Source organism: Schistocerca gregaria, unplaced genomic scaffold, assembly GCF_023897955.1.
Source record: "Schistocerca gregaria isolate iqSchGreg1 unplaced genomic scaffold, iqSchGreg1.2 ptg000261l, whole genome shotgun sequence".
NCBI lineage: Eukaryota > Metazoa > Arthropoda > Insecta > Orthoptera > Acrididae > Schistocerca > Schistocerca gregaria.
The window spans coordinates 43,755-58,239 of record NW_026061765.1 but is presented as its reverse complement, the minus strand read 5'-3'; positions in this window follow the sequence as shown (position 1 = coordinate 58,239).

Below are 14,485 nucleotides of genomic sequence, written 5' to 3'. Positions count from 1 at the left end.
TGAAAAGTGTTCATATGTAGTAAAAACCTGAGAAATCCGTCCGTTTTCGTCATTTGTTATCGACTCAACTTAAAGCCAGATCATCACATTGTCCGCTCTTCTCTCTGAAACGGTCGTAATTATCGTCTGCAAAGCTATGTCTCGTGCTCCGGAATGCGGAGACACTAAAAGCACCATAGTAGAACACAGATGAAGCTTCTAAGTTGATGTAATAGCCAGTAAGATATAGTACAATTCAAGTTTTAGGTATCGATTATACTTTTTAGCTGGCTTTGGTGCCTTGGACATGAGCTAGGACCTTAAGATTCTGCATGAAAGGAGGACTAGCAGCCGAGTTGCACGGGAGAATGTGGAATGTGTTCATATGTAGTAAAAACCTAGAAATTCGTCCGTTTTCGTCATTTGTTATCGAATCGACTTAAAGCCAGATCGTCACATTGGCCGCTCTTCTCTCTGAAACGGTTGTACTTATCGTCTGCAAAGCTATGTCGCGTGCTGCGGTATGCGGAGACACTAAAAGGACCATAGTAGAACACAGATGAAGCCTCTAAGATGATGTAATTGCCAGTAAGAAGTAGTACAGTTCAAGTTTTAGGTATCGATTATTGACTTTTTAGCTGGCTTTCGTGCCTTGGACATGAGCTAGGACCTTAAGATTCTGCATCAAAAGGAGGACAAGCAGGCGAGTTGCACGGGAGAATGTGAAAAGTGTTCATATGTAGTAAAAACCTGAGAAATCCGTCCGTTTTCGTCATTTGTTATCGAATCGACTTAAAGCCAGATCGTCACATTGGCCGCTCTTCTCTCTGAAACGGTTGTACTTATCGTCTGGAAAGCTATGTCGCGTGCTGCGGTATGCGGAGACCCTAAAAGCACCATAGTACAACACAGATGAAGCTTCTAAGTTGATGTAATAGCAAGTAAGAAGAAGTACAATTCTATGTTTTGGTACTGATTATTGACTTTTTAGCTGGCTTTGGTGCCTTGGACATGAGCTAGGACCTTAAGATTCTGCTTGAAACGAGGACTAGCAGCAGAGTTGCACGGGACAATGTGAAAAGTGTTCTTATGTAGTAAAAACCTGAGATATCCGTCCGTTTTCGTCATTTGTTATCGAATCGACCTAAAGCCAGATCGTCACATTGGCCGCTCTTCTCTCTGAAACGGTTGTACTTATCGTCTGCAAAGCTATGTCGCGTGCTGCGGTATGCGGAGACACTAAAAGGAACATAGTAGAACACAGATTAAGCCTCTAAGATGAAGTAATTGCCAGTAAGAATTAGTACAATTCAAGTTTTAGGTATCGGTTATTGACTTTTTAGCTGGCTTTGGTGCCTTGGAAATGAGCTAGGACCTTAAGATTCTGCATGAAAGGAGGACTAGCAGCCGAGTTGCACGGGAGAATGTGAAAAGTGTTCATATGTAGTAAAAACCTAGAAAACCGACCGTTTTCGTCATTTGTTATCGAATCGACTTAAAGCCAGATCGTCACATTGGTCGCTCTTCTCTCTGAAACGGTTGTACTTATCGTCTGCAAAGCTATGTCGCGTGCTGCGGTATGCGGAGACACTAAAAGGACCATAGTAGAACACAGATGAAGCCTCTAAGATGATGTAATTGCCAGTAAGAAGTAGTACAATTCAAGTTTTAGGTATCGATTATTGACTTTTTAGCTGGCTTTGGTGCCTTGGACTTGAGCTAGGACCTTAAGAATATGCATGAAAGGAGGACTAGCGGCCGAGTTGCACGGGAGACTGTGAAAAGTGTTCACATGTAGTAAAAACCTGAGACATCCGTCCGTTTTCGTCATTTGTTATCGAATCGACTTAAAGCCAGATCGCCACATTTGCCGCTCTTCACTCTGAAACGGTTATACTTATCGTCTGCAAAGCTATGTCGCGTGCTGCGGTATGCGAAGACACTAAAAGCACCATAGTAGAACACAGATGAAGGTTCTAAGTTGATGTAATAGCCAGTAAGAAGTAGTCCAATTCAAGTTTTAGGTATCCATTATTGACTTTTTAGCTGGCTTTGGTGCCTTGGACATGAGCTAGGACCTTAAGATTCTGCATGAAAGGAGGACTAGCAGCCGAGTTGCACGGGAGAATGTGAAAGTGTTCATATGTAGTAAAAACCTGAGAAATCCGTCCGTTTTCGTCATTTGTTATCGAATCGACTTAAAGCCAGATCGTCACATTGGCCGCTCTTCTCTCTGAAACGGTTGTACTTATCGTCTGCAAAGCTATGTCGCGTGCTGCGGTATGCGGAGACACAAAAAGCACCATAGTAGAACACAGATGAAGCTTCTAAGTTGATGTAATAGCAAGTAAGAAGTAGTACAATTCCATATTTTGGTACTGATTATTGACTTTTTAGCTGGCTTTGGTGCCTTGGACATAAGCTAGGACCTTAAGATTCTGCATGAAAGGAGGACTAGCAGCCGAGTTGCACGGGAGAGTGTGACAAGTGTTCACATGGAGTAAAAACCTGAGAAATCCGTCCGTTTTCGTCATTTGTTATCGAATCGACTTAAAGCCACATCGTCACATTTGCCGCTCTTCTCTCTGAAACGGTCCTAATTATCGTCTGCAAAGCTATGTCGCGTGCTGCGGTATGCGGAGACACTAAAAGCACCATAGTAGAACACAGATGAAGCTTCTAAGTTGATGTAATAGCCAGTAAGAAGTAGTACAATTCAAGTTTTAGGTATCGATTATTGACTTTTTAGCTGGCTTTGGTGCCTTGGACATGAGCTAGGATCTTAAGATTCTGCATGAAAGGAGGACTGGCAGCCGAGTTGCACGGGAGAATGTGAAAAGTGTTCATATGCAGTAAAAACCCGAAAAATCCGTCCGTTTTCGTCATTTGTTAAGGAATCGACTTAAAGCCAGATCGTCACATTGGTCACTCTTCTCTCTGAAACGGTTGTACTTATCGTCTGCAAAGCTATGTCGCGTGCTGCGGTATGCGGAGACACTAAAAGCACCATAGTAGAACACAGATGAAGCTTCTAAGTTGATGTAATAGCCAGTAAGAAGTAGTACAATTCAAGTTTTATGTATCGATTATTGGCTTTTTATCTCGCTTTGGCGCCTTGGACATGAGCTAGGACCTTAAGATTCTGCATGAAAGGAGGACTAGCAGCCGCGTTGCACGGGAGAATGTGAAAAGTGTTCATATGTAGTAAAAACCTGAGAAATCCGTCCGTTTTCGTCATTTGTTATCGAATCGACTTAAAGCCAGATCGTCACATTGGCCGCTCTTCTCTCTGAAACGGTTGTACTTATCGTCTGCAAAGCTATGACGTGTGCTGCGGTATGCGGAGACACTAAAAGCACCATAGTAAAACACAGATGAAGCATCTAATTTAATGTAATAGAAAGTAAGAAGTAGTACAATTCAAGTTTTAGGTATCGATTATGGACTTTTTAGCTGGCTTTGGTGCCTTGGGCATGAGCTAGGACCTTAAGAATATGCATGAAAGGAGGACTAGCAGCCGAGTTGCACGGGAGAATGTGAAAAGTGTTCATATGTAGTAAAAACCTGAGAAATCCGTCGGTTTTCGACATCTGTTATCGACTCGACTTAAAGCCATATCGTCACATTGGTCGCTCTACTCTCTGAAACGATTGTACTTATCGTCTGCAAAGCTATGTCGCGTGCTGCGGTATGCGGGGACACTAAATGCACCACAGTTGAACACAGAAGAAGGTTCTAAGTTGATGTAATAGCCAGTAAGAAGTAGTCCAATTCAAGTTTTAGGTTCGATAATTGCCTTTTTAGCGGGCTTTGGTGCCTTGGACATGAGCTAGGACCTTAAGATTCTGCATGAAAGGAGGACTAGCAGCCGAGTTGCACGGGAGAATGTGAAAAGTGTTCATATGTAGTAAAAACTTGAGAAATCCGTCCATTTTCGTAATTTGTTATCGACTCGACTTAAAGACAGATCATCACATTGGCCGCTCTTCTCTCTGAAATCGTCGTAATTATCGTCTGCAAAGCTATGTCTCGTGCTCCGGAATGCGGAGACACTAAAAGCACCATAGTAGAAAACAGATGAAGCTTCTAAGTTGATGTAATAGCCAGTAATATATAGTACAATTCAAGTTTCAGGTATCGATTATTGACATTATAGCTGGCTCTGGAGCCTTGGACATGAGCTAGGACCTTAAGATTCTGCATGAAAGGAGGACTAGCAGCCGAGTAGCACGGGAGAATGTGGAATGTGTTCATATGTAGTAAAAACCTAGAAATCCGTCCGTTTTCGTCATTTGTTACCGAATCGACTTAAAGCCAGATCGTCACATTGGCCGCTCTTCTCTCTGAAACGGTTGTACTTATCGTCTGCAAAGCTATGTCGCGTGCTGCGGTATGCGGAGACACAAAAAGCACCATAGTAGAACACAGATGAAGCTTCTAAGTTGATGTAATAGCCAGTAAGAAGTAGTAAAATTCAAGTTTTAGGTATCGATTATTGACTTTTTAGCTGGCTTTGGTGCCTTGGACATGAGCTAGGACCTTAAGATTCTGCATGAAAGGAGAACTACCACCCGAGTTGCACGGGAGAATTTGAAAAGTGTTCATATGTAGTAAAAACCTGAGAAATCCGTCCGTTTTCGTCATTTGTTATCGACTCAACTTAAAGCCAGATCATCACATTGTCCGCTCTTCTCTCTGAAACGGTCGTAATTATCGTCTGCAAAGCTATGTCTCGTGCTCCGGAATGCGGAGACACTAAAAGCACCATAGTAGAACACAGATGAAGCTTCTAAGTTGATGTAATAGCCAGTAAGATATAGTACAATTCAAGTTTTAGGTATCGATTATACTTTTTAGCTGGCTTTGGTGCCTTGGACATGAGCTAGGACCTTAAGATTCTGCATGAAAGGAGGACTAGCAGCCGAGTTGCACGGGAGAATGTGGAATGTGTTCATATGTAGTAAAAACCTAGAAATTCGTCCGTTTTCGTCATTTGTTATCGAATCGACTTAAAGCCAGATCGTCACATTGGCCGCTCTTCTCTCTGAAACGGTTGTACTTATCGTCTGCAAAGCTATGTCGCGTGCTGCGGTATGCGGAGACACTAAAAGGACCATAGTAGAACACAGATGAAGCCTCTAAGATGATGTAATTGCCAGTAAGAAGTAGTACAATTCAAGTTTTAGGTATCGATTATTGACTTTTTAGCTGGCTTTGGTGCCTTGGACTTGAGCTAGGACTTTAAGATTCTGCATGAAAGGAGGACTAGCAGCCGAGTTGCATGGGAGAGTGTGAAAAGTGTTCACATGTAGTAAAAACCTGAGAAATCCATCCGTTTTCGTCATTTGTTATCGAATCGACTTAAAGCCAGATCGTCACATTTGCCGCTCTTCACTATGAAACGGTTATACTTATCGTCTGCAAAGCTATGTCGCGTGCTGCGGTATGCGGAGACACTAAAAGCACCATAGTAGAACACAGATGAAGGTTCTAAGTTGATGTAATAGCCAGTAAGAAGTAGTCCAATTCAAGTTTAAGGTACTGATTATTTACTTTTTAGCTGGCTTTGGTGCCTTGGACATGAGCTAGGACCTTAAGATTCTGCATGAAAGGAGGACTAGCAGCCGAGTTGCACGGCAGAATGTGAAAAGTGTTCATATGTAGTAAAAACCTGAGAAATCCGTCCGTTTTCGTCATTTGTTATCGAATCGACTTAAAGCCAGATCGTCACATTGGCCGCTCTTCTCTCTGGAACAATTGTACTTATCGTCTGCAAAGCTATGTCGCGTGCTGCGGTATGCGGAGGCACTAAATGCACCATAGTAGAACACAGATGAAGCTTCTAAGTTGATGTAATAGCCAGTAAGAAGTAGTACACTTCAAGTTTTAATTAGTGATTTATGACTTTTTAGCTGGATTTGGTGCCTTGGACATGAGCTAGGACCTTAAGATTCTGCATGAAAGGAGGACTAGCAGCCGAGTTGCACGGGAGAATGTGAAAGTGTTCATATGTAGTAAAAACCTGAGAAATCCGTCCGTTTTCGTCATTTGTTATCGAATCGAGTTAAAGCCAGATCGTCACATTGGCCGCTCTTCTCTCTGAAACGGTTGTACTTATCGTCTGCAAAGCTATGTCGCGTGCTGCGGTATGCGGAGACACAAAAAGCACCATAGTAGAACACAGATGAAGCTTCTAAGTTGATGTAATAGCCAGTAAGAAGTAGTACAATTCAAGTTTTATGTATCGATTATTGGCTTTTTATCTCGCTTTGGCGCCTTGGACATGAGCTAGGACCTTAAGATTCTGCATGAAAGGAGGACTAGCAGCCGCGTTGCACGGGAGAATGTGAAAAGTGTTCATATGTAGTAAAAACCTTAGAAATCCGTCCGTTTTCGTCATTTGTTATCGAATCGACTTAAAGCCAGATCGCCACATTGGCCGCTCTTCTCTCTGGAACCATTGTACTAATCGTCTGCAAAGCTATGACGTGTGCTGCGGTATGCGGAGACACTAAAAGCACCATAGTAAAACACAGATGAAGCATCTAATTTAATGTAATAGAAAGTAAGAAGTAGTACAATTCAAGTTTTAGGTATCGATTATGGACTTTTTAGCCGGCTTTGGTGCCTTGGGCATGAGCTAGGACCTTAAGAATATGCATGAAATGACGACTAGCAGCCGAGTTGCACTTGAGAATGTGAAAAGTGTTCATATGTAGTAAAAACCTGAGAAATCCGTCGGTTTTCGTCATCTGTTATCGAATCGACTTAAAGCCAGATCGTCACATTGGTCGCTCTACTCTCTGAAACGATTGTACTTATCGTCTGCAAAGCTATGTCGCGTGCTGCGGTATGCGGGGACACTAAAAGCACCACAGTTGAACACAGAAGAAGATTCTAAGTTGAAGTAATAGCCAGTAAGAAGTAGTCCAATTCAAGTTTTAGGTTTCGATTATTGACTTTTTAGCGGGCTTTGGTGCCTTGGACATGAGCTAGGACCTTAAGATTCTGCATGAAAGGAGGACTAGCAGCCGAGTTGCACGGGAGAATGTGAAAAGTGTTCATATGTAGTAAAAACTTGAGAAATCCGTCCGTTTTCGTCATTTGTTATCGACTCGACTTAAAGCCAGATCATCACATTGGCCGCTCTTCTCTCTGAAATCGTCGAAATTATCGTCTGCAAAGCTATGTCTCGTGCTCCGGAATGCAGAGACACTAAAAGCACCATAGTAGAAAACAGATGAAGCTTCTAAGTTGATGTAATAGCCAGTAATATATAGTACAATTCAAGTTTCAGGTATCGATTATTGACATTATAGCTGGCTCTGGAGCCTTGGACATGAGCTAGGACCTTAAGATTTTGCATGAAAGGAGGACTAGCAGCCGAGTTGCACGGGAGAATGTGGAATGTGTTCATATGTAGTAAAAACCTAGAAATCCGTCCGTTTTCGTCATTTGTTATCGAATCGACTTAAAGCCAGATCGTCACATTGGTCGCTCTTCTCTCTGAAACGATTGTACTTATCGTCTGCAAAGCTATGTCGCGTGCTGCGGTATGCGGAGACACTAAAAGCACCATAGTAGAACACAGATGAAGGTTCTAAGTTGATGTAATAGCCAGTAAGAAGTAGACCAATTCAAGTTTTAGGTATAGATTATTGACTTTTTAGCTGGCTTTGGTTCCTTGGACATGAGCTAGGAACTTAAGATTCTGCATGAAAGGAGGACTAGCAGCTGATTAGCACGGGAGAATGTGAAAAGTGTTCATATGTAGTAAAAACCTGAGAAATACGTCCGTTTTCGTCATTTGTTATCGACTCGACTTAAAGCCAGATCGTCACATTGGCCGCTCTTCTCTCTGAAACGGTTGTACTTATCGTCTGCAAAGCTATGACGTGTGCTGCGGTATGCGGAGACACTAGAACCACGATAGTAAAACACAGATGAAGCTTCTAAGTTGATGTAATAGCCAGTAAGATATAGTACAATTCTAGTTTTAGGTATCGAATATTGACTTTTTAGCTGGCTTTGGTTGCTTGGACATGAGCTAGGACCTTAAGATTCTGCATGAAAGGAGGACTAGCAGCCGAGTTGCACGGGAGAATGTGAAAAGTGTTCATATGTAGTAAAAACCTGAGAAATCCGTCCGTTTTCGTCATCTGTTATCGAATCGACTTAAAGCCAGATCGTCACATTGGCCGCTCTACTCTCTGAAACGATTGTACTTATCGTCTACTAAGCTATGTCGCGTGCTGCGGTATGCGGGGACACAAAAAAGCACCACAGTAGAACACAGATGAAGGTTCTAAGTTGATGTAATAGCCAGTAAGAAGTAGTCCAATTCAAGTTTTAGGTATCGATTATTGACTTTTTAGCGGGCTTTGGTGCCTTCGACATGAGCTAGGACCTTAAGATTCTGCACGAAAGGAGGACTAGCAGCCGAGTTGCACGGGAGAATATGAAAAGTGTTCATATGTAGTAAAAACCTGAGAAATCCGTCCGTTTTCGTCATTTGTTATCGACTCGACTTAAAGCCAGATCATCACATTGGCCGCTCTTCTCTCTGAAATCGTCGTAATTATCGTCTGCAAAGCTATGTCTCGTGCTCCGGAATGCGGAGACACTAAAAGCACCATAGTAGAACACAGATGAAGGTTCTAAGTTGATGTAATAGCCAGTAAGATATAGTACAATTCTAGTTTTAGGTATCGATTATTGACTTATTAGCTGGCTTTGGTGCCTTGGACATGAGCTAGGACCGTACGATTCTGCATGAAAGGAGGACTAGCAACCGCGTTGCACGGGAGAATGTGAGAAGTGTTCATATGTAGTAAAAACCTGAGAAATCCGTCCGTTTTCGTCATTTGTTATCGAATCGACTTAAAGCCAGAATGTCACACTGGCCGCTCTTCTATCTGAAACGGTTGTACTTATCGTCTGCAAAGCTATGTCGCGTGCTGCGGTATGCGGAGACACTAAAAGCACCATAGTAGAAAACATATGAAGGTTCTAAGTTGATGTAATAGCCAGTAAGAAGTAGTCCAATTCAAGTTTTAGGTATCGATTATTGACTTTTTAGCTGGCTTTGGTTCCTTGGACATGAGCTAGGACCTTAAGATTCTGCATGAAAGGAGGCCTAGCTGCAGAGTTGCACGGAAGTATGTGAAAAGTGTTCATATGTAGTAAAAACCTGAGAAATCGTTCCGTTTTCGTCATTTGTTATCGCCTCGACCTAAAGCCAGATCATCACATTGGCCGCTCTTCTCTCTGAAACGGTCCTAATTATCGTCTGCAAAGCTATGTCTCGTGCTCCGGTATGCGGAGACACTAAAAGCACCATAGTAGAAAACAGATGAAGCTTCTAAGTTGATGTAATAGCCAGTAAGATATAGTACAATTCAAGTTTTAGGTTTCGATTATTGACTTTTTAGCTGGCTTTGGTGCCTTGGACATGAGCTAGGACCTTAAGATTCTGCATGAAAGGAGGACTAGCAGCCGAGTTGCACGGGAGAATGTGGAATGTGTTCATATGTAGTTAAAACCTAGGAATCCGTCCATTTTCGTCATTTGTTACCGAATCGACTTAAAGCCAGAATGTCACATTTTCCGCTCTTCTCTCTGAAACGGTTGTACTTATCGTCTGCAAAGCTATGTCGCGTGCTGCGGTATGCGGAGACACTAAAAGCACCATAGTAGAACAAAGATGAAGCTTCTAAGTTGATGTAATAGCCAGTAAGAAGTAGTCCAATTCAAGTTTTAGGTATCGATTATTGACTTTTTAGGTGGCTTTGGTGCCTTGGACTTGAGCTAGGACCTTAAGATTCTGCATGAAAGGAGGACTAGCTGCTGAGTTGCACGGGAGAATGTGAAAAGTGTTCATATGCAGTAAAAACCCGAAAAATCCGTTCGTTAACGTCATTTTTTTTTCGAATCGACATAAGGCCAGATCGTCACATTGGCCGCTCTTCTCTCTGAAATGGTTGTACTTATCGTCTGCAAAGATATGACGTGTGCTGCGGTATGCGGAGACACTAAAAGCACCATAGTAGAACACAGATGAAGCTTCTAAGTTGATGTAATAACCAGTAAGATATAGTACAATTCTAGTTTTAGGTATCGATTATTGACTTATTAGCTGGCTTCGGTGCCTTATACATGAGCTAGGACCTTAAGATTCTGCATGAAAGGAGGACTAGCAGCCGCGTTGCACGGGAGAAAGTGAGAAGTGTTCATATGTAGTAAAAACCTGAGAAATCCGTCTGTTTTCGTCATTTGTTATCGAGTCGACTTAAAGCCAGAATGTCACACTGGCCGCTCTTCTCTCTGAAACGGTTGTACTTATCGTCAGCAAAGCTATGTCGCGTGCTGCGGTATGCGGAGACACTAAACGCACCATAGTAGAACACAGATGAAGGTTCTAAGTTGATGTAATAGCCAGTAAGAAGTAGTACAATTCAAGTTTTATGTATCGATTATTGACTTTTTGGCTGGCTTTGGTTCCTTGGACATGAGCTAGGACCTTAAGATTCTGCATGAAAGGAGGCCTAGCTGCAGAGTTGCACGGGAGAATGTGAAAAGTGTTCATATGTAGTAAAAACCTGAGAAATCCGTCCGTTTTCGTCATTTGTTATCGACTCGACTTAAAGCCAGATCATCACATTGGCCGCTCTTCTCTCTGAAACGGTCCTAATTATCGTCTGCAAAGCTATGTCTCGTGCTCCGGTATGCGGAGACACTAAAAGCACCATAGTAGAAAACAGATGAAGCTTCTAAGTTGATGTAATAGCCAGTAAGATATAGTACAATTCAAGTTTTAGGTTTCGATTATTGACTTTTTAGCTGGCTTTGGTGCCTTGGACGTGAGCTAGGACCTTAAGATTCTGCATGAAAGGAGGACTAGCAGCCGAGTTGCGCGGGAGAATGTGGAATGTGTTCATATGTAGTAAAAACCTAGAAATCCGTCCGTTTTCGTCATTTGTTACCGAATCTACTTAAAGCCAGATCGTCACATTGGCCGCTCTGCTCTCTGAAACGGTTGTACTTATCGTCTGGAAACCTATGTCGCGTGCTGCGGCATGCGGAGACACTAAAAGCACCATAGTAGAACACAGATGAGGCTTCTAAGTTGATGTAATAGCCAGTAAGAAGTAGACCAATTCAAGTTTTAGGTATTGATTATTGACTTTTTAGCTGGCTTTGGTTCCTTGGACATGAGCTAGGAACTTAAGATTCGGCATGGAAGGAGGACTAGCAGCCGAGTTGCACGGGAGAATGTGAAAAGTGTTCATATGTAGTAAAAACCTGAGAAATCCGTCCGTTTTCGTCATTTGTTATCGACTCGACTTAAAGCCAGATCTCCACATTGGCCGCTCTTCTCTCTGAAACGGTCCTAATTATCGTCTGCAAAGCTATGTCTCGTGCTCCGGTATGCGGAGACACTAAAAGCACCATAGTAGAAAACAGATGAAGCTTCTACGTTGATGTAATAGCCAGTAAGATATAGTACAATTCAAGTTTTAGGTATCGATTATTGACTTTTTAACTGGCTTTGGTGCCTTGGACATGAGCTAGGACCTTAAGATTCTGCATGAAAGGAGGACTAGCAGCCGAGTTGCACGGAAGAATGTGGAATGTGTTCATATGTAGTAAAAACCTAGAAATCCGTCCGTTTTCGTCATTTGTTATAGAATCGACTTAAAGCCAGATCGTCACATTGGTCGCTCTTCTCTCTGAAACGGTTGTACTTATCGTCTGCAAAGCTACGTCGCGTGCTGCGATATGCGGAGACACTAAAAGATCCATAGTATAACACAGATGAAGCTTGATAGTTGATGTAATAGCCAGTAAGAAGTAGCACAATTCAAGTTTTAAGTATCGATTATTGACTTTTTAGCTGGCTTTGGTGCCTTGGACATGAGCTAGGACCTTAAGATTCTGCATGAAAGGAGGACTATCAGCCGAGTTGTACGGGAGAATGTGAAAAGTGTTCATATGTAGTAAAATCCTAGAAATCCGTCCGTTTTCGTCATTTGTTATCGAATCCACTTACAGCCAGATCGTCATATTGGCTGCATTTATGTCTAAAACGGTTGTACTTATCGTCTGCAAAGCTATGTCGCGTGCTGCGGTATGCGGAGACACTAAAAGCATCATAGTAGAACACAGATGAAGCTTCTAAGTTGATGTAATAGACAGTAAGAAGTAGTACAATTCAAGTTTTAGGTATCGATTATTGACTTTATAGCTATCTTTGGTTCCTTGGACATGAGCTAGGACCTTAAGATTCTGCATGAAAGGAGGACTAGCAGCTGATTTGCACGGGAGAATGTGAAAGGTGTTCATATGTAGTAAAAACCTGAGAAATCCGTCCGTTTTCGTCATTTGTTATCGACTCGACTTAAAGCCAGATCTTCACATTGGCCGCTCTTCTCTCTGAAACTGTTGTACTTATCGTCTGCAAAGCTATGACGTGTGCTGCGGTATGCGGAGACACTAAAACCACCATAGTAAAACACAGATGAAGCTTCTAAGTTGATGTAATAGCCAGTAAGATATAGTACAATTCTAGTTTTAGGTATCGATTATTGACTTTTTAGCTGGCTTTGGTTCCTTGGACATGAGCTAGGACCTTAAGATCCTGCATGAAAGGAGGACTAGCAGCCGCGTTGCACGGGAGAATGTGAGAAGTGTTCATATGTAGTAAAAACCTAGAAATCCGTCCGTTTTCGTCATTTGTTACCGAATCGACTTAAAGCCCGATCGTCACATTGGCCGCTCTTCTCTCTGAAACGGTTGTACTTATCGTCTGCAAAGCTATGTCGCGTGCTGCGGTATGCGGAGACACTAAAAGCACCATAGTAGAACACAGATGAAGGTTCTAAGTTGATGTAATAGCCAGTAAGAAGTAGTCCAATTCAAGTTTCATTTATCGATTATTGACTTTTTAGCTGGCTTTGGTGCCTTGGACATGAGCTAGGACCTTAAGATTCTGCATGAAAGGAGGACTAGCAGCCGAGTTGCACAGGAGAATGTGAAAAGTGTTCATTTGTAGTAAAAACCTAGAAATCCGTCCGTTTTTGTCATTTGTTATCGAATCGACTTAAAGCCAGATCGTCACATTGGTCGCTCTTCTCTCTGAAACGATTGTACTTATCGTCTGCAAAGCTATGTCGCGTGCTGCGGTATGCGGAGACACTAAAAGCACCATAGTAGAACACAGATGAAGGTTCTAAGTTGACGTAATAGCCAGTAAGTAGTAGACCAATTCAAGTTTTAGGTATCGATTATTGACTTTTTAGCTGGCTTTGGTTCCTTGGACATGAGCTAGGAACTTAAGATTCTGCATGAAAGGAGGACTAGCTGCCGAGTTGCACGGAAGAATGTGGAATGTGTTCATATGTAGTAAAAACCTAGAAATCCGTCCGTTTTCGTCATTTGTTATAGAATCGACTTAAAGCCAGATCGTCACATTGGTCGCTCTTCTCTCTGAAACGGTTGTACTTATCGTCTGCAAAGCTACGTCGCGTGCTGCGATATGCGGAGACACTAAAAGATCCATAGTATAACACAGATGAAGCTTGATAGTTGATGTAATAGCCAGTAAGAAGTAGCACAATTCAAGTTTTAAGTATTGATTATTGACTTTTTAGCTGGCTTTGGTGCCTTGGACATGAGCTAGGACCTTAAGATTCTGCATGAAAGGAGGACTATCAGCCGAGTTGTACGGGAGAATGTGAAAAGTGTTCATATGTAGTAAAATCCTAGAAATCCGTCCGTTTTCGTCATTTGTTATCGAATCCACTTACAGCCAGATCGTCATATTGGCTGCATTTATGTCTAAAACGGTTGTACTTATCGTCTGCAAAGCTATGTCGCGTGCTGCGGTATGCGGAGACACTAAAAGCATCATAGTAGAACACAGATGAAGCTTCTAAGTTGATGTAATAGACAGTAAGAAGTAGTACAATTCAAGTTTTAGGTATCGATTATTGACTTTATAGCTATCTTTGGTGCCTTGGACATGAGCTAGGACCTTAAGATTCTGCATGAAAGGAGGACTAGCAGCTGATTTGCACGGGAGAATGTGAAAGGTGTTCATATGTAGTAAAAACCTGAGAAATCCGTCCGTTTTCGTCATTTGTTATCGACTCGACTTAAAGCCAGATCTTCACATTGGCCGCTCTTCTCTCTGAAACTGTTGAACTTATCGTCTGCAAAGCTATGACGTGTGCTGCGGTATGCGGAGACACTAAAACCACCATAGTAAAACACAGATGAAGCTTCTAAGTTGATGTAATAGCCAGTAAGATATAGTACAATTCTAGTTTTAGGTATCGATTATTGACTTTTTAGCTGGCTTTGGTTCCTTGGACATGAGCTAGGACCTTAAGATCCTGCATGAAAGGAGGACTAGGAGCCGCGTTGCACGGGAGAATGTGAGAAGTGTTCATATGTAGTAAAAACTTAGAAATCCGTCCGTTTTCGTCATTTGTTACCGAATCGACTT